The sequence below is a fragment of the Macaca mulatta genome, chromosome 6, assembly GCF_049350105.2.
Source record: "Macaca mulatta isolate MMU2019108-1 chromosome 6, T2T-MMU8v2.0, whole genome shotgun sequence".
Lineage (NCBI taxonomy): Eukaryota > Metazoa > Chordata > Mammalia > Primates > Cercopithecidae > Macaca > Macaca mulatta.
The window spans coordinates 188,936,479-188,956,515 of NC_133411.1; the positions used below are offsets into that span (position 1 = coordinate 188,936,479).

The 20,037-nt window shown below is 41.9% G+C and overlaps 1 pseudogene; it reads right to left on the reverse strand.

Moving 5' to 3' along the window:
- Positions 1 to 5,988: 5,988 nt before the first annotated feature.
- On the reverse strand, positions 5,989 to 7,158 carry LOC144329617 (dnaJ homolog subfamily B member 6-like; annotated as a pseudogene).
- Between the last annotated feature and the right edge of the window lie 12,879 nt (positions 7,159 to 20,037).

Genomic DNA, 20,037 nt, shown 5'->3' on the forward strand with positions numbered 1-20,037 from the left:
GACCACAGGCATGCTCCACCATGCCGGGCTAATTTTTTCTATTTTTTGTAGAGACGGAGTTTCACCATGTTGCCCAGGCTGGTCTCGAACTCTTAGGCTCAAGCGATTCACCTAAGAGGCATTTTAAGTATGTATTACATTGCTAGATAAAGAATCCCAGAATTTTCCCACCTGTGTGTTTTTTTGTCTTGCTTCTTCATGGTCCATGTTGCCAGTTGAGGTTGTTAGTAAAATGAATCCAAACTGTCAGAATGGGAGCAGATTGTTCTGCCATTTTTTCCTAGATCTTTGAGCTGCACATCAAAGTTGGGGCTGATTACTGACCACTTGTTTAACCTGCCTGTGAAGTTCACAACAATGTTCCCAGTTCTGTGATTATCAGGTTTCAAATTTGCCAACGGAATCATGCTTCATCCTCACCGTTAGAAACCGAATGATGACGCCGCAGCACGGCCGAGTAAGAGCCTGGTGTTGGCTTCTCCTGCAGGCACTGCGGACACGCTTGAGAGCATCGGCCTCCACATTTGCGCACAGCAGCGTGGCGGTGTGGAAAGATGGTGGAAACAGCTCAATCATTTTAAAGTATACGGTTCATCAGTGGTAAATATATTCACATAATTCTGAAACAAATCTCCAGAACTTTTTCATCTTGCAAGTCTGAAACTCTACACCCATTAAATAACCCCCTGGTAATCGCTCCTCTACACTCTATGTCTTTGTACCTTGTGATTATTTTTAATGTCTGTAGGCTTTGCAGTGAAGTCGCTCTCATTCGTGATAACGGTCATTTGGGTCTTTCTTGACCAGCAGAAACCTGTTAATTTTATTAGTTGTTTTAAAGGAACAACTTTTGGTTTGGTTGATTTTTTTCTTTCGTTTCCTTTTTTTTTATTTTTTATTTTTTGAGACGGGGTCTGACTCTGTTGCCCAGGCTGGAGTGCAGTGGCGAGACCTTCACAGCTCACTGCGAACTTACGGGTTCGAGTGATCCTGCTGCCTCAGCCTCCCAAGTAGCCGGCCTACAGCTGCCCGCCACGACATCCGGCCACATCCGGCTACTTTATTTTTATTCTTGTAGAGATTTTTCGTGCTATGTTGCCCAAGCCGGTCTCAAGCTCCTGGCTTAATGTGATCCTCAGCCTCCCAGGTCATGTAATTCCAGGATTACAGGCATGAGCCGCCATGCTCGGCTTGGTTGATTTTTTTTCTATTGTATATTTGTTTTTCCACTGAATTTATGTAAGATCTTTATTTCCTTCCTTTGATTTAGTTTGTTGTTGTTTAAGAGAAATGCTTAGAAGTTTTCACTAGGCTTTCTAGATTTAAGGTCGCAGATTTCTCTCTAACATGGCTTTAGCTGCATTACATAAGTTTTGATATGTCACACTTCTATGAGCATTCAAATGAAACATTTAAAAATAATTTCCACTGCGATTTCTTCTTTGATTCATGAGTTTTTCTTCTGGAAGTATATTGTTTAATTCTAAACTTTTGGGGATCATTCTAATTATCTTTTTGTTATTGATTTATAACTTAATTCTGCTGGTCAGAAAAAATACTCTGTACAGATTTCAATCCTTACATATTCGTTGAAATTTATCATCCAGCCTACAGTCTATCTTAGTAAATAATCTATGTGCACTTGAAAAAAATATATACCCTGTAGTTGAGGAGGGCTATATATGTTAATTACATCTTGTCTGTTAATTATATGTTAATTACATCTTGTCTGTTAACTGTGATGTTCAAATCTTCTAGATCCCTGGGGACCATCTGTCTGATGCTCTATCATTTTACTTTCATTTTATTTTCTATCATCTTACTTTCAACATTTCTGTTTCTTTTCATTAAAGATATGTCAACACGTGTGTGTGTGTATAAATTTTAAATCTATCTTTGAGTATTTAATTATTCATTTCTACTCATTACTAACGTGTTGGGACTTAAATCCATAATTACATGACCTATTTTCTGTTTGTCCCACTGGTCCTATACTCCTCTCCTGCAAGTTTTTTCCTCTTCTTTTGGATGACTTTTTGTTATTACAGTTTTCTCTCTATTAGTGTATTATATGTTACTTTACAATGCTTTTAGTGGCCATGCTAGCCTAGAGATCATTTTACTATTTTTTTAGTTGTTACCCTGGATTATGACATGTATCCTTGATTTGTTAAAATCTAATATAAATGAGTGCTTTTACTCATTCCTGGACAATGCAAGTATGTTAGAGCAGTTTTACCTCGTTTATCCCTCCCACCTTTTGTGCAACTGATGTCAAGTGATCTCCACACGAGATGAGTGTTAGTGTCTCACACATCGAGCATCACTTAGGTTTCCCACTTGTGTTTCCTTTCCGCTCTTTATTCTTGCTGCATCTCTGTGTTTCCATCTGGAATCCTCTTCCTTCTGCCTGAAGAACTAGCTCTTAGTATTTCTGTTTGCTGGAAAATGTCTTATTTCATCTTTTTTTCTCTTATTTTATTTTGAGACTGGGTCTCGCTCTGTCACCCAGGCTGGAGTACAGAGGCACGATCATGGCTCACTGCAGCCTTGACCTCCTGGGCTCAAGCTATCTGAGGCCTCAGCCTCTGAGCAGCTGGGACTACAGGTGTGTGCTACCACACCCAGATAATTTTTAAAAATTTTTTGTAGAGATGGGGTCTTGCTATGTTGCCTGGCTGGTCTTGAACTCCTGAGCTCAAGTGATCTTCCCGCCTCAGACTCCCAAACTGCTGCGACCCATGCTGGGCTAATATTTTCTATTTTAATTTTTTGTAGAGATGGGGTCTCACCATGTTGCCCAGGCTTGTCTTGAACTCCTGAGCTGAAGTGATCCTCTCTCTTAGCCTCCCAAAGTGCTGGGATTACAGGTGTGAGCCACCACACCTAGCCAACTTTATTTTCAACCTAGTCAACTTTATTTTCAATGGCTTTCCCCACTAGACGTTTAGGTTGGCAGATATTTTTCCTCCCAATACTTTACTATTTTCTGGTTTCTGTCAAGATACCAATTGTCAGCCTTTCATTGCTACTTTAAAGTAAAGCATCTCTTTATTGAAAAAGGAAAAACAAAGCTGGAAGATTCAAACTTCCCAATTCTAAGACTACCATAAAATTATAGTAAACAAGACAGCATGGTACTGCCATCAACATAGACATACAGATTAATGGAGTAAAATTGAGCGTCCAGAAATAAACTCATACATCTATGGCCAAGGGTTCCAAGACCACTCAATGGGGGAAAGAACAGTCTCTTCAAGAAATTGTATTGAGAAAACCAGATATCCACATGCAAAAAAATGGAGTTTGACCCCTACTTCACACCATACAAAAATATTAACTCAAAATGGATCAAATACCTAAACGTGAGTTCTAAAATTATAAAACTGATGGAAGTTTTTGCGACCACCAATTAGTCAATGGTTTCTTAGTTTTGACACCTAAAGCATAAGCAACCAAAGAAAAAAACAGACAAATTGGATATCATCACAATGAAAGACTTGTGCTTTGAAAGATGCTATCAAGAAAATGAACAGACAACTTGTAGAATGGAGAAAACATTTGTAGATCACATATCTGATAAGGGCCTAGTATCTGGAATGCATAAAGAAACTCTTACAACTCAACAGCAAAAAGACAACCTGATTAAAAAATGGGCAAAGGACTTAAATTACATTTCTCCAAAGAAGATATATGAGTGGCTGACTTGACGCACGTAAAAAGATGCTCAGCTTCACTAGTCATTAGGGAAACGCAAATCAAAACCATGATGAGATGCCATTCACACTCCTTAGAAATGGCTATAATTTTAAACAAGGAGGGGGGATAACAAGTGTTGGCGAGGAGGGAGAGAAATCAGAACCCTTGTACATTGTTGGCAGGAATGTAAAATGTTTTGGCCATTGTGGAAAAGTGTTTGGCAGTTCCTCAAAAAGTTAAAATAGAATTCTATGACCCAGCAATTCCACTGCCAGATATGTAACCCAAATAACTTAAAACAAGGATGCAAACAGATTCTTGCAAACCAATGTTCATGGCAGTATTGTTCATAATGGTTAAAAGGTGGAAACAGCCCAAATGTCCATCAGTGGATGAGGAGATGAACAAATTGTGGTGTAGACATACAATGCACTATTATTCAGTCACACAAAAAATGAAGTGTTGATATATTCTTTCAATGAATCTGTGTGCGTGTGTGTGTGTGTGTGTGTGAGAGAGAGAGAGAGAGAGAGAGAGAGAAAGAGAGACAGAGAGGGTCTCACTCTGTCACCTAGGCTGGAGTGCAGTGGCCTGATCATGGCTCCATAACCCCTGACTCCTGGGCTCAAGTGATCCTCCCACCTCAGCCTCCCGAGTAGCTGGGACTACAGATATGCGGCACCACACCTGGCTAATTTTTGTATTTTTTGTAGAGTTGGGGTTTCGTCACATTGCCCAGGTTGGTCTTGAACTCCTGTGCTCAAGCAATCCACCCTCCTTGGTCTCTCAAAGTACTGGGATCACACGCACGAGTCACCACCGCACCCGGCCCTTTCAATGAATCTTGAAAACATTATGGTAAGTGAAAGAGGCCAAACACAAAAGGTCACATATTTTGCATGATTCAATTTATGTGAAGTACCAGAATAGGTATATCGTGGGGACAGAACACGGATTGGTAGTTGTCAGGGGCTGGAGGGATGCAGAATGGGGAGCAACTGCTTACTGAGTAGGGGGTTTCTTTTTGGGGTGATGAAAAGCTGTGGAGCTAGAAAGGGTAGTGGTTACACACCATTGTGAACATGCGAGGGTGGTGGTTACACACCACCGTGAACATGCGAGGGTGGTGGTTACACACCACCGTGAACATGCGAGGGTGGTGGTTACACACCATTGTGAACATGCGAGGGTGGTGGTTACACACCATTGTGAATATGTGAAGGTGGTGGTTACACACCATTGTGAACGTGCGAGGGTGGTGGTTACACACCACCGTGAACGTGCGAGGGTGGTGGTTACACACCATTGTGAACATGCAAGGGTGGTGGTTACACACCATTGTGAATATGTTAAATGTCACTGAATTGTTCACTTCTTCATTTATTTTCACCAAACACATTCTCATTTCTCTTCTGTTTTTAGGCAAATGACACAGACCTAGTTTACCAGCTTTACACTTTAAAACCTAAGCTTAACATTATATATTTAAATAATTGTAAAAATTAAGTTGCCAGCATTCATGCACAATTAGAAAACATCCTTTATATTAAACCAGAAGTGTATTATCATTATTGCATTAATACCTTTCACTACTAAATACTGAAAAAATTGAAATTATTTCTGTAGAAGACTCACCCTGGCAATATTAACTTCACAGCAGGCTGACACTGTGTGGCTCACATTTCAGACAAAATGGAAAAGCAGAGTCGTGCTGGTGTTAGGGCACAATCTTGTCCTGCCACTAAAGAGTCAAGGATCAAAAGTGCATACACAGGCCAGGCGCGGCAGCTCACGTCTATAATCCCAACACTTTGGGAGGCTGAGGTGGCCAGATCACCTGAGGTCAGGAGTTCAAGACCAGCCTGGCCAACATGGTGAGATTCCCGTCTCTACTAAAAATACAAAAATTAGCCGAGCATGGTTAGTCCCAGCTGCTTGGGAGGTAGAAGCAGGAGAATCGCTTGAACTCAGGAGGCAGAGGTTGCAGTGAGCTGAAATCGCGCCACTGCACTCCAGCCTGGGATACAGAGCAAGACTCTGTCTCAAAAATAAATAAATAAATAAATAAATGAATAAAAGTGCATATAGAGATTTATAACAACTTTAAAGACAGAAAAAAATGGTCCTATTATGTGGTCCTAACAATAAACTCAAAAGTTTATGACAAATAGGGGCTCTGTGAGTTGTCTATCAATACTTTAGGTACAATTCTACCAATAGTTGAGTTCATTTGAAATACTCAAAAAAATGTTCCTGTTAACCCTCAGATGGTGCTTCTGTAGCTGAACATTGTCCCACGCATGCATTGAATGACTTCGCATCCGAGCGCAGCAGCTGCTCCTTACCGCTGGCCGTCTTCTCCCATTTCTACCCTTTCTCCACCATTCTCAACAGCTCTCTTTTTAGTGATGTTTCTGCCATAAACCATTTCTAGTAGAAGCTGATACAGATTTGAAGTTGCCATTCCACTACCACAAATGACATGGAAGAGAATGAAGTGAGGCCCTGTGACCTAGTGATCCAAATGAAGAAAATCTTCATCAAAAGAAGAAAATCCGGCCGGGCACGGTGGCTCACGCTGTAATCCCAGCACTTTGGGAGGCCGAGACGGGCGGATCACGAGGTCAGGAGATCGAGACCATCCTGGCTAACCCGGTGAAACCCCGTCTCTACTAAAAATACAAAAAACTAGCCGGGCGAGGTGGCGGGCGCCTGTAGTCCCAGCTACTCGGGAGGCTGAGGCAGGAGAATGGCGTGAACCCGGGAGGCGGAGCTTGCAGTGAGCTGAGATCCGGCCACTGCACTCCAGCCTGGGCAACAGAGCGAGACTCCGTCTCAAAAAAAAAGAAGAAAATCCACTTCCAAAAGACGGAAATCCACTGAAAGCGGAGGAAAATGACTCACTCCCTTGCCGACCCCTTTGATTCCCAAAAAAGTCCTCAAATGGGTCTTCAAAGAAGTTGACTGAAAATGGGTCCCTCCCACCAAAAAATTCCCTGAAGACATCATCTGAGTTACAGTGTGAATCAAACGCAAACGGATGCCAAAATGCACTCCACCTCCTCCTCCTCTGTCTAATCCTTGTCATAAACGTCCCTTTTGTTGTTGTTGTTGTTGTTTTTAGCATCAGACAGCAGCGCCTCATACGCCTCCACTATTCATCTGAATTTTTCTCCCTGCTGCTTCTTTAGTGTCAGGACTTTTATCTGGGTGCCACATCAGTGCCACTCTCCAACATACCTTTTTAACATCCTCAGGCCAGGCATGTCTGCACACCTGGACCTTCGCAGTGACCATCGTGCTTAACAGATGGTTGGAATGGGCAAGGGTGCAGGTGGTGGCATTGGCAGTGGCTCCTCCCTTTCCTGAACTGTTCACTTCCTTTTCTTTTCTTTTTTTTGAGTCGGAGTCTCGCTCTGTCACCCAGGCAGACAGTGCAAGGGCGCGATCTCGGCTCACTGCGACCTCCGCCTCCCGAGTTCAAGCGATTCTCCTGCCTCAGTGTAATGAGTAGCTGGGATTACAGGTGCCCGGCACCACGACCAAATAATTTTTGTATTTTTAGTAGAGATGGGGTTTCACCATGTTGACCAGGCTGGTCTTGAACTCCTGACCTCATGATTCACCCGCCTTGGCCTCCCAAAGTGCTGGGATTGCAGGCATGAGCCACCACGCCAGGGCCAAATTGTTCACTTTCAAATGGTTACTTTTATGTTATGTGAATTTCATCTCAATTTTTAAAAATTTACAAAGTGAGATAAAGTATCTTTCTGTCTGCCTTTAAGTTTTTCTGTGCTTAATTGACTGTGATATGTCTTGGTGTGGTTTTCTTTTTCTTACCTCTGCTTGGTGTTCCCAGTACTTCTTTAATCTGTAGTTTGATGTCTTTTGTCAGGTTTGAAAAACTGTGTCATTATCTCTTCAAATACTGCTTCTGCCTCATTCTCTGTCTTCTCTCCTTCTACGACTTGAATTTCATGCATATTTTTTCATCATCTAAAGACTCATGCCTTTTTCTGTATTTTTCTTCTCATTTTTTTGCTTCAGCTCAGATAGTCTCTCCTGACTTGCACTCCAGTTCATGAATCCTCTCTTAGCCGTGTTTAAGTTGATGTTAAACCCTCTATTGAGTTCTTCCTTTCAATTAATATATTTTTCAGTCTTCTTATTTCCTTTTGATTCTTTGTTATTTCCAGTTATTTATCATTGGTTTTCTGAACATACTTAATTATTTTAAAAGTCTGTTCTTGTATTTCGAATAGTTAGATTTCTTGTGGATCTATTTCTTTGTTGTTGTTTTTTTTCCTTTTTGGTCATTTGGTCTTATCTCCTGGCATGCCTTTTTTGTTTGGTTGGTTTTTAATGGATTGCTGGACAGTGTATACGAGAAACAGAGATAATCTGATGTTGCTGATGGTGACCTTTCTCCAGAGGACTTCCCACTGCCTCTGGAAGTGGCATATCACTTTTAGAATATGGGCATATCACTTTAATGTAATTAGAGATTGAACAGATTCAAAGTTGGGCTTCTGTCTTTGAGATGAGTCAAATTCTGGTTCAACCTCCAGTTCCAGGCTGTAGCCCTTTGGGGATCCCAGTGGAAGGCCTGGGATGCTTATCGGGGTTCTTTCTGCTTGGTGGGCCATGAATTCCAAGTTTCATCTCCCAAGCCCAATAAGACTGCTTGAGCTTTCCTTATCTCTCCGTCTTTTGGCCATCACTTTCTGGTCACTTCTCAGTCACTGCTTATGAATTGGTAGATGCCACAAGAAAAAAAGGAGTGTTGAATACTGGATTCATATCTCTGTACCTCCCTTTTCTCTAGGATCTTTGCTCCTCAAGTCATCACTGCACTGATAGCTCTTTAATTTCTTAAAATGTTTTTAAAATACTTTTTCCATATTTCTAGTTCTTCTTGATATGATAGTTGCACCACAACAAGCTAGTCTGACATTACCAGAAAGAGAAACCTGATAAACTTATTACCTGTGGCTCAGAGTTTCCTTAATGTGGCTTAAAGTCCCATCTAGACTTTAGAATACTGACACTGATTAATGGAATTTAAAAAATGAAATACAGCAGTACATTCTGCAAGTCTCTGTAAAACGTAAGAACCTCATTATATCTGTTATCCTATTTGCTGTTTTATATGTCTTTCTTTCTCAGTAAGACCATAAACTCCCCATGGGCACAACTCCGATGTAGTTTATTTGTTTCTTCACATCATGCCAATAAATATTCCATTAAACTGAATTGAGTAGATGTATACTATTCTAATTAGAGTCACTAATTTGTGTCCAAATAGGTTTAACTTGGAACCATCTCAGTATGAAATAAAGAGGGCGCTGGCATCAAGAAACAATGAAGCAGCTGAAAATTAACCACCAGGTGTTATTTCTGTCCCATCAGTTACGGTAGTTAGATGGCCTTAATGAAGATTACAAAGATTTTAAATAACTGAGATACTCATCAGTTGAGGACTGATTCAATATACAATGCATTTATCAATATTAAAGAGACTGAGGCAGACAGATCTGTATGTACTGATATTGAAAAATCTCCAAATTTTGGAAAAAAAGAATATATGGTTCACATATTCTTTTTGGAAAATCTATAGTATTATATGTTCTTAGTCTCAAATTTCAGTAACTGTTTTTGGATTAAGTTCTAGAAAATAGCAAGTGGAAGCCCATCTAAGCCTTGAAATTGCAAGCTTGCATAAGAAAGAATTTGACACTTTATAAGGAATTGTTGATGTGGATGCAAAAAGAGAATAGAATTCTATACAGTAAAGCCATTTAGGAGAAAATTTTCAGGTTACTAAGAAGACTGAAAGCCTAAGTCTTAGCTGTTTAAACTGTAATCCTGAGAGCATATTCATGAAGTCCCTTGCTGAGACTTCTGGACTTCAAAGATGTGATGTTTTCTTCAGAGATGTAATTTTTCTTAGAGCATCCTCTGCTAATTTGCTGCTATGGATGACATATTTCCAGTTATGTGTAACTCTTTCCTGTGGATATAAGATAGGGCTTTTTGTTTGACAGAAGAGCCTCAAAAATGTCGTTTCTTCTGGCTGGGTGTGGTGGCTCAGGCCTGTAATCCCAGCAATTTGAGAGGCCGAGGGGGGCGGATTGCGAGGTCAAGAGATCGAGACCATCCTGGCCAACATGGTGAAACACCGTCTCTACTAAAAATACAAAAATTAGTTGGGCGTGGTGGCACGTGCCTGTAGTCCAAGCTACTCAGGAGGCTGAGGTAGGAGAATAGCTTCAACCAGAAAGGCGGAGGTTGCAGTGAGCTGAGATCGTGCCACTGCACTCCAGCCTGGTGACAGAGCGAGACACTGCTATCCAAAAAAAAAAAAAAAAGTCTTCCTTTGGGCTAAAGGAAAATGGACAGGTCACTGACCAGTAGGTGACTGGTTTTATGACTATGTGCGGGAGATATTTTGTTGGGGATGTGTGTGAAAGCATATGCTCATACAAACACAAAATCTCTTTGGAAGTGTACACACAAGGCACAGGCAACAGAGACTGCCAGGCGAGGTGTGGGACACTGCGGTCAGGGAGAGGCTGAGATGGACTTTCTACCTGCCAACCTTTTTTACTATTTTTATTTTTTGCCACGTGCACTTATTAGTTATTCAGAAAAACAATTTAAAACAATTTCAAAGTAGAAGAAAAAGGGGATAAAGAGGAAAAGGCATAACACTTATGTATAATTTCACAACAAGCTGCCTGCAAGATAGATGTGTCATTATTTCATACACAGAAAAGGTGAGGCTCAGAGAGATAAAATAACTTACTCAAAATCATAAAGCTAAAACTAGAATCCAGGTAAAGCTGAACCCAAAGCCAAGTTATCTTTCAGTCTTGTGTTCTCATAAGTAACTTACGTGGCAGCTATGATTAAACTGCAAAATATATTTAACAGTGATTAAAATTCCTGAATTGCAACACTGTTGACTGATTTAAGAGCTTATGCTGCTTAAGAAATGGCAATGTAAATGAGAAAATACTTTTTCTAAGGCAAAAGAAATGTAATTAAAATTCAAAAACTTCTCAAGGTCTTTACAAAGGTTCCATGTAACTAACCACTTTTCTTTATTTCTGAGAAAAAAATTTTTTTTTTTTTTTGGAGACAGAGTCTTGCTCTGTCACCCAGGCTGGAGTGCAGTGGCATGATCTTGGCTCACTGCAACCTCTGCCTCCTGGGTTCAAGCAATTCTCCTGCCTCAGCCTCCCGAGTAGCTGGGACTACAGGTGCCCACCATCACACCTGGCTAATTTTTGTATTGTTAGTAGAGATGGGGTTTCACTATATTGGCAAGGCTGGTCTCGAACTCCTGACCTCGTGATCCACCCGCCTCGGCCTCCCAAAGTGGTGGGATTACAGGCATAAGCCACCACACCAAGCCTTATTTCTAAGAAATTTTTTTTTTTTTTTTTTTTTGAGACGGAGTCTTGCTCTGTCGCCCAGGCTGGAGTGCAGTGGCCGGATCTCAGCTCACTGCAAGCTCCGCCTCCCGGGTTCCCGCCATTCTCCTGCCTCAGCCTCCCGAGTAGCTGGGAACACAGGCGCCGCCACCTCGCCTGGCTAATTTTTTGTGTGTTTTTTTTAAGTAGAGACGGGGTTTCACTATGTTAGCCAGGATGGTCTCGATCTCCTGACCTTGTGATCCGCCTGTCTCGGCCTCCCAAAGTGCTGGGATTATAGGCTTGAGCCACTGCGCCCGGCCTTATTTCTAAGAAATTTTAAGTCTTAAGTGTTCAGTGCTCTTTCCAATAAACTAACTAAAGGATCTGACAAATTTTAAGATTTTCATGATGGAAACTTCATTGTGTTCCCTTAGTTGACTTAATAATGTTATGTACAGATCTATCTTTTGTATCTCCTTAAAGGAATTAATAATGCTCCAATTTACTCAATTTTTAAAATTTTTTATTTTTTGAGATGGAGTCTCACTCTGTCACCCAGGCTGGAGTGCAGTGGCGTGATCTCGGCTCACTGCAAGCTCCGCCTCCTGGGTTCACGCCATTCTCCTGCCTCAGCCTCCTTGCAAGCCACCATGCCTGGCTAAATTTTTTTTTTTTTTTTAAATTTTTGTAGAGACAGAGTCTCCCAGTTCCTCAGGGGGCTGAAGTGGGAGGATCTCTTGAGTCCCAGAGTTTGAGGCTGCAGCGAACCACAATCACACCACTACAGCCTGGGTAACAAAGTGAGACCCTATGACTGATGTTCCTTCAGTAAGTCTCAGTTCCCCTGTGCTTCCCAGCAGCATTTCGCTGTCCCCCAAGGGACTTTTCAAATGCCATTTGGGCGACACTGTTTCTTGTATTGATAAACAAACTCCAAGCTCCTACAGTGCAAACCCCTACAGTCATGGTAAGTCCGCGACCAAAGGCCACGTGCTGGAAACTCACTTTTCTGGATCTGAAAAGAAAGTAAGCATTCGTGCCTTTGAATTCTGAGTGATTCTTCACCGTCCACGTTCTAGGTTGTTCTTACTGTAGCCACGCGGGGTCTGTGTGTGGTCATGAGGGAAGAAGCCGCATCAGGCCCCCTTCCTGGCCCACAGTGAGAAACCCCGTTTCAAAATGCTTGCCTTTGGTCAGGGATGATGATGGACATTTCCCTTAAATGGAACTTTTATAAAAAAAAAAAACTTTAAGGTAAAGAAACAAGAGTAAAGAAAGTGGATAATTTCTACAAACATACTAGCTTTCTTCTTAGTCTTCTTGAAGCCTCAACAGACCGGCCAGTACAGCACACCCATTGGGGATCTTTTCATCAGCTGGGTTTGCCTTTATCTTTCTTTAGCCTCAGGCTGATCTCGGGGGGTCGGTTGTCACCCTAGCTCCTGTTATTTCTACCTGTTTTTTCACCTCCTTGACAAATAAAGTACTCTCCTTACAGGACCTCAGCACCTTTCTCCCGCCGAGGATGCAGTGTTGAGTGCAACTGAGGCAACCCTACTGTACTGAGTGAATTCTTCACAGAGGTCTCCATACCTGGGTTTCTAGAATCTTCTCATCACTGATACAACTGTCTTCACCATTCTTGCCTCCTGGTTTGTTGGGTGAGGCAGTTTCCATATCGAAATATTTTCAACTAGCAATTCTATCTTTAGCAACCCCACTATTTTACTATTTCCAGGACCAGTCTGCATTCAGACGACACCTTCCAAAATGCATGGGCCTCCTAACTGCTGCCCACAGGAAAGTCTGTGCCCTGTAACATCACCATCCAGCCGCAGGACACGTCTGTCACCCACCCAACCTGTGTCCTAAATCAAGCCCAGCACACTTCCCAGCCTTTTCCACCATCACGCTCTGCACACTAGCGACCACTGGTCAGGACTCCCCACGGCCTGCCCCTGAAACTTGGTGAGCTTCTCTAAGAGGCAGATAGAATGGGGCTTAGAACACAGACCCTGGGGCCAGCTTATGTGTTGAAATCCAGCCTCTGCTACTTACCAGCAGGGCAACCTTGGCAAGTTACTGGATTTCTCCAAGCCTGTTTCCTCATCTGTGAAATGGAGTTAATAAGAAGGCTGTTGCAAGGATTTAATGAGTTAATACAGCAAAATGTTTCAAAGAGTACCTAGCACACAGTTAAGCACTGTGTGTGTAAGCTATTATTATTATACACTATTATTGAACAAGTGTGTATATATGTAAGTATATAGTAGGTATACATTGATATGGCATATACATACTGCATATGGTATACATATATCTACACAATGGGCTATATTATACATACAGCATATCTATATACACAGGCTATATATGCACATATGAATATGGGTGTGTGTGTGTAGCTCAGCCTCCAAGTAGCTACCTCCATTCGCTTCTCCTGTTTTCACCCCGAGACACTGAATTGCTCCAGGGTGAGGGCTGTGCACACAGTAGACCGTGGTCTAACTGTCTGCAGGCTGGAGGGTATCAAGTAGTTAGGAGCATTGACTCTGGACTGCCTGGTCTCATTCTGACTTTGCCCCTTAACAGGTACGTGAACTTGGGCAAGAAAGTTGAACATTTTGAACCATCAGTTTTCTTCATTTGTAAAATAGGAAACCAACAGTATCTTCTCTCATTAAGATATTGCAAAGATTAAAATGATCATATATGTAAACAACTCAGCATGCTACCTGGCACACCCTAAGTGATCGGGAACCCCGAGCAATAGTTAATAGTTTCTCCCTGCCCAGCTTCATGGCAGATCTAGAATGGCAGTCTCTATTTCACTGGGACTCTTTATTCTTTGTTCTATTTGTTGCTATTAAGTTCTACTCTTAAAATGTCTTGGCCTGGTGCATTGGCTCATGCCTATAAACCCAGCACTTTGGAGGCTGAGGCAGGTGGATCATGAGGTCAGGAGATCGAGACCAGCCTGGTCAGCATGGTGAAACCCCCGTCTCTACTAAAAATACAAAAATTAGCTGGGCGTGGTGGCAGGTGCCTATACAGTTACACAGGAGGCTGAGGCAGGAGAATTGCTTGAATTCGGGAGGTGGAGGTTGCCGTGAGCCAAGATCACGCCACTGCATTCCAGCCTGGGCGATAGAGGGAGACTCTGTCTCAAAAGAGAGAGAGAGAAAAAAAAAAATGTCTTGGCCGGGCGCGGTGGCTCAAGCCTGTAATCCCAGCACTTTGGGAGGCCGAGATGGGAGGATCACGAGGTCAGGAGATCGAGACCATCCTGGCGAACACGGTGAAACCACGTCTCTACTAAAAAATACAAAAAACTAGCCGGGCAAGGCGGCGGGCGCCTGTAGTCCCAGCTACTCGGGAGGCTGAGGCAGGAGAATGGCATAAACCCGGGGGGTGGAGCTTGCAGTGAGCTGAGATCCGGCCACTGCACTCCAGCCCGGGCGACAGAGCCAGACTCCGTCTCAAAAAAAAAAAAAAAAAAAAAAAAAAATGTCTTGACAAGGAACTTGGCATAACCAAATAATTTGGAAATAAAAAGTCAAGGAAGTTTCAGGATCTTTTCCCAATTATTTTTAAAGTCTAAAGTGACAACCTGGCTAGCCAATGAGAAATTTGATTTAATGCATTTATCAGGCTAGCTAAGGCTGCCTTAAGCTGCTGGGTAGAATCAGGGGCACTGCTTTCCTGTGGAGGGTCTTCAGATGACATTCTTTTTTTTTTTTTTTTTTTTGAGACGGAGTCTCGCTCTGTCGCCCGGGCTGGAGTGCAGTGGCCGGATCTCAGCTCACTGCAAGCTCCGCCTCCCAGGTTCACGACATTCTCCTGCCTCAGCCTCCCGAGTAGCTGGGACTACAGGCGCCCACCACCTCGCCCGGCTAGTTTTTTGTATTTTTTAGTAGAGACGGGGTTTCACCATGTTAGCCAGGATGGTCTCGATCTCCTGACCTCGTGATCCACCCGCCTCGGCCTCCCAAAGTGCTGGGATTACAGGCTTGAGCCACCGCGCCCGACCCTCAGTTGACATTCTTATCAACTTCTGACCAACTTGGCCAATGCTTCCTTGAAATAAATTTTTTTTTTTTTGAGATGGAGTCTCGCTCTGTCGCCCAGGCTGTAGTGCAATGGTACCATCTCAGCTCACCGCAACCTCTGCCTCCTGGGGTCAAGTAATTCTCCTGCCTCAGCCTCCTGAGTAGCTGGGATTACAGGTGTGCACCACCATGCCTGGTTAATTTTTGTATTTTTAGTAGAGACAGGGTTTCGCCATGTTGGCCAGGCTGATCTCAAACTCCTGACCTAGGGGATCTGCCCGCCTAGGCCTCCCAAAATTGCAGGGATTACAGGCCTGAGCCACCGTGCCCAGCCAATTTCTTTTTTTTTTTAAGACAGGGTCTTGCTGTGATACCCAGGCTGGAGTGCAGTGGTGCAACCATAGCTCACTGTATCCTTGAACTCCTGGGTTCAAGCAATCTTTCTGCCTCCTGAGTAGCTAGGGCTGTAAGAAGAAGCCACCATGCCCAGCTAATTTTTAAATTTTTTGTAGAGATGGGGTCTTGCTGTGTTGCCCAGGCTGAACATACTCTAGAAAAATACTTTTTTTAAAAAAAAAAAGAAAGAAAAAACAAAGACAAAACAACCTATGTCTCTTGCATTACAAGTTTTCCCAAGAAGGGTTTAAAACTCTGAAATATCAGATTAAATTTTCATCTTGGATTTTTTAAATAGTAAACAAAAATTATTCAACTTTATACATTGCTTCTATTTGTAAATCTGACTTCTTAGTTTGAAATTAAATAATTCAAACTTAAAGCTGTTGTAACTTTAAATTATCCTGAGACTTCAGAGGAATGTGGCTATGCAGCCTGAGTCACGTGGCATGCGGCTGCAACTTCTGCCTTTTAAAAATTCTGTAAATAGGCCGGCGCGGTAGCTCACGCCTGTAATCCCAGCACTTTGGGAGGCCGAGGCGGGTGGATCACGAGGTCAGGAGATCGAGACCATCCTGGCTAACACGGTGAAACCTCGTCTCTACTAAAAATACAAAAAATTAGCCTGGTCTGGTGGCAGGCGCCTGTAGTCCCAGCTACTCGGGAGGCTGAGGCAGGAGAATGGCGTGAACCTGGGAGGCGGAGCTTGCAGTGAGCCAAGATCACGCCACTGCACTCCAGCCTGGGCAACAGAGTGAGACTCTGTCTCAAAAAAAAAAAAATTCTGTAAATAATTAATACCAGAAATAAGACCCCTCAGATCACTGCCCCTCCTCAAGGAGCAATCTATAATCAATCAGATCACTGTAACATACTCACTAGTCTCATATGGAAAATGGTATAATCTTGCCAAAACTTCTGTCTCTGCCTATGTAAGTGATACCTTAACTTCTCCAGAGTGGAACACTGACCCCATTTGTTTGAAGCTGCTGTTTTCCTGGGTGGCCATCCTCAAGCTCTGTGCTTGAACAAACTCTATACTTTATGATATTTTCTGAATCTCATTATTTAAGGTTGACAGTTGATAGCATCATGGCTATTAAATAACTTTTTTTCTTTTTCTTGAGATAGAGTCTCACTCCATCACCCAGGCTGGAGTGAAATGGCACAATCTCAGCTCACTGCAACCTCCACCTCCAGGGTTCAAGCGATAGATTCTCCTGCCTCAGCCTCCCAAGTAGCTGGAATTACAAGCACCTGCCACCATGCCTGGCTAAGTTTTGTATTTTTAATAGGGGTGTGGTTTTGCCATGTTGGCCAGGGTGGTATCAAACCCCTGGGCTCAAGCGATCCACTCACCTCAGCCTCCCAAAGTGTTGGGATTACAGGTGTGAGCCACCCCACCCAGGCTAAATAACTGCATTTTGATACTAACTGTATTTCTGGTTTTAGGAACAAAAATACATGTTTAAGGTGCACAAGCATGCACATGTGCACACAAAATACACCTTCATGGTTACTGAGACCATGATTAAATTGTGAAAAATTAATAATGTCTGTTAAATCGCAAAGTCACAAACAGGTTCAAATTTCAATGGCAGATGACAAATGTTCCCTAGGACTGATGGGAAGTCCCAATCTATTAATTCACTCATTTCACTTCTTAGCTCTTGCAAAAAATTCTCTATCTGTCCTTGAATAGCATTTATTTTTTTAAAGTCTTACTTAATACTATGACTTGAAATAATGTGAAAAGAAAGCACATTAAGTCAGTAGAAAGAGTAACACCGTCATTAACAGTCCTATGTCTCCTGATGTACTTCAGCATCTTCTGATGACTGCTGATGAAGGAAAATAATGAATCACCGTTAAATAAGGAGAGAAGGAAAGAAAAAGGAAGAACTGCTTTGATTTCCACGGAGACAAAACCAGGTGGGGAGGAACTATACCATGAATTTATGAAATACTACCAGAGGAAAAACCTTTTTACTGAGGAAGGTATCAATACAAGAGAGCTCACTCTAGAAAATAAGGCCAAACATGCTCGGCTGAACTTTGTCATTCTGAGTTGGCTGGTAATACCAGGAGGGCCACTGAACCAGGTACTCTTAATGGATAGAGGTGTATGAATAACCAGTGCAGCTTTAAACACTCTTCAACCCCATATGCAACTAACAACAGAGCCCCAAACTGCATGAAGCAAAAACAGACAGAATAAAAGGGAGAAACAGACAATTCGACAATACTAGAGATAATAATACTCACATTCAACAATTTCTAGAACTACAGAGAAGAAAAACAAGGAAAGGGAAGATTTGAACAACACGATTAACTAGACCTAATACACATCTACAGAACAGTCTATCCAACAATAGCAGATATGTACATTCTTAAGTGCACATGGAACATTCTCCAGGACAGACCATGTTAGGTCATAAGAGAAGCCTTAATAAATTTATGATTGAAATCATACAAAGTATGTTCTCCAATACTGAATTTAGAATGAAACTGGCAATCTATAACAGAAGGAAATTTGTGAAATTTATGAACACACAGGATTCAAACAACATACTCCTAAATAACCAATGGGCCAAAGAAGAAATAACGGGAAACCAGAGATGAAATAAAAGCCACAACATACCAAAATTTACAAACGGGTGAAATATGACTCAGAGGGAAATTTATAGCTATAAACAACTACATTAAATAAAAAAGACCTCAAATCAATAACCTCACCTTCTACCTTAAAAAAGAAAAAACTAAACCTAAACCAAGTAGAAGAAAGGAAATAAAGATTTGAGTAAGGCCAGGTGTGGTGGGTGAAGCCTGCAATCCTACCACTTTGGGAGGCTGAGGTAGGAGGATCATTTGAGCCAGGGAGTTCAAGGCTGCAGTGAGCTGAGACTGTGCCACTGCACTCCAGCCTGGGTGACTGAGCGAGACATGAGACATCTCAAAAACAAAACAAAAAAACAAGATTTGAGTAAAAATTAATGAAATAGAGAATAGAAGAGAGAAAAATCAATAAAACAAAAAAGGATAAATTCCTAGAAAGATACAAATGACTCAAACTGTCTCAACCATAAATAGAAAACCACCGCGCCCGGCCGAGAATGGGAGAAAATATTTCAAATCACCTGTCTGATAAAGGCCTAGTATCTAGAACATACAAAGAACTCTTACAACAAAAAAGTCCAATTTAAAAATGGGCAAAGCACTGGGATAGACATTTCTCCAAAGAAAATAGAAAATGGCCAAAAGCACATGAAAAGATGTTGAATCTTTAGTCACTAGGGTAATGCATGTTAAAAACATGAGATAGCTCTTTCACACCCACTATGACATCTATAAGAAAAAAGAGGCCGGGCGCGGTGGCTCAAGCCTGTAATCCCAGCACTTTGGGAGGCCAATACGGGCGGATCACGAGGTCAGGAGTTCGAGACCATCCTGGCTAACACGGTGAAACCCCGTCTCTACTAAAAAATACAAAAAACTATATAAAAACCCGGGAGGCAGAGCTTGCAGTGAGCTGAGATCCGGCCACTGCACTCCAGCCTGGGCGACACAGTGAGACTCCGTCTCAAAAAAAAAAAAAAAAAAAAAAAAAAAGAAAAAAGACAGGCAGTCACTGGTGTTAGGGAGGTTGTGAAGAAATTGCAACCCTCATACGTTCTTGGTGAGAATGCAAAATGGTGTAGCTGCTTTGAAGAATATTTTGGCAATTTCTCACGAAGTTAAACATACAGTTATGACATAATCCAGCAATTGCACTCCTAGGGACATATCCAGAGAACTGAAAATATATATTCATGCCAAAATTTGTTCATGAATGTTTATAGCAACATTATTCATAACAGCCAAACAGTGGGAACAAGTCAAGCGTCCATCAGCAGAACAAAATGTGGTACATCCATACTATGGAGTGTTACTCAGCCACACAAAGAAGTACTGACGCATGCTATAACATGTATGAACTGTGAACACATTATGCTAAGTCAAAGAAGCCAGACACAAAAAGCCACATACTGTATGGTTCTATTCACATGAAATGCCCAGAACAGGCAAATCCACAGAAACAATGAGTAGATTTCCAGATTTCCAGGGGTGGCAGGGGTAAGTAGTTACTGTTAATGAGTATGAGGTTTCTTTATGGCGTGATGAAAATGTTCTTGAATTTGATAGTCGTGATGGTAGCATAACTTTGTGACTATACTAAAACAACTGAAATATACACTCTACAAGGGTAATTTTATAGTATGTGAATTATATTTCAATTACCAAAATCCTTTCAGCCCCCTGCTGATTTGAGCATGACTACTGAAGTGAACCCGTTTTTAATAGGAATATATGTTCTCACTCCTCAGGTAGGCTGAGGTAGAAGATTAAGAATTCACTGCTGCAAACATTTACAAATACTGAAAATCCTTCAAGAATATAAGTCAATGTAACAAAATATTTTGAAATTCTCCTCATCA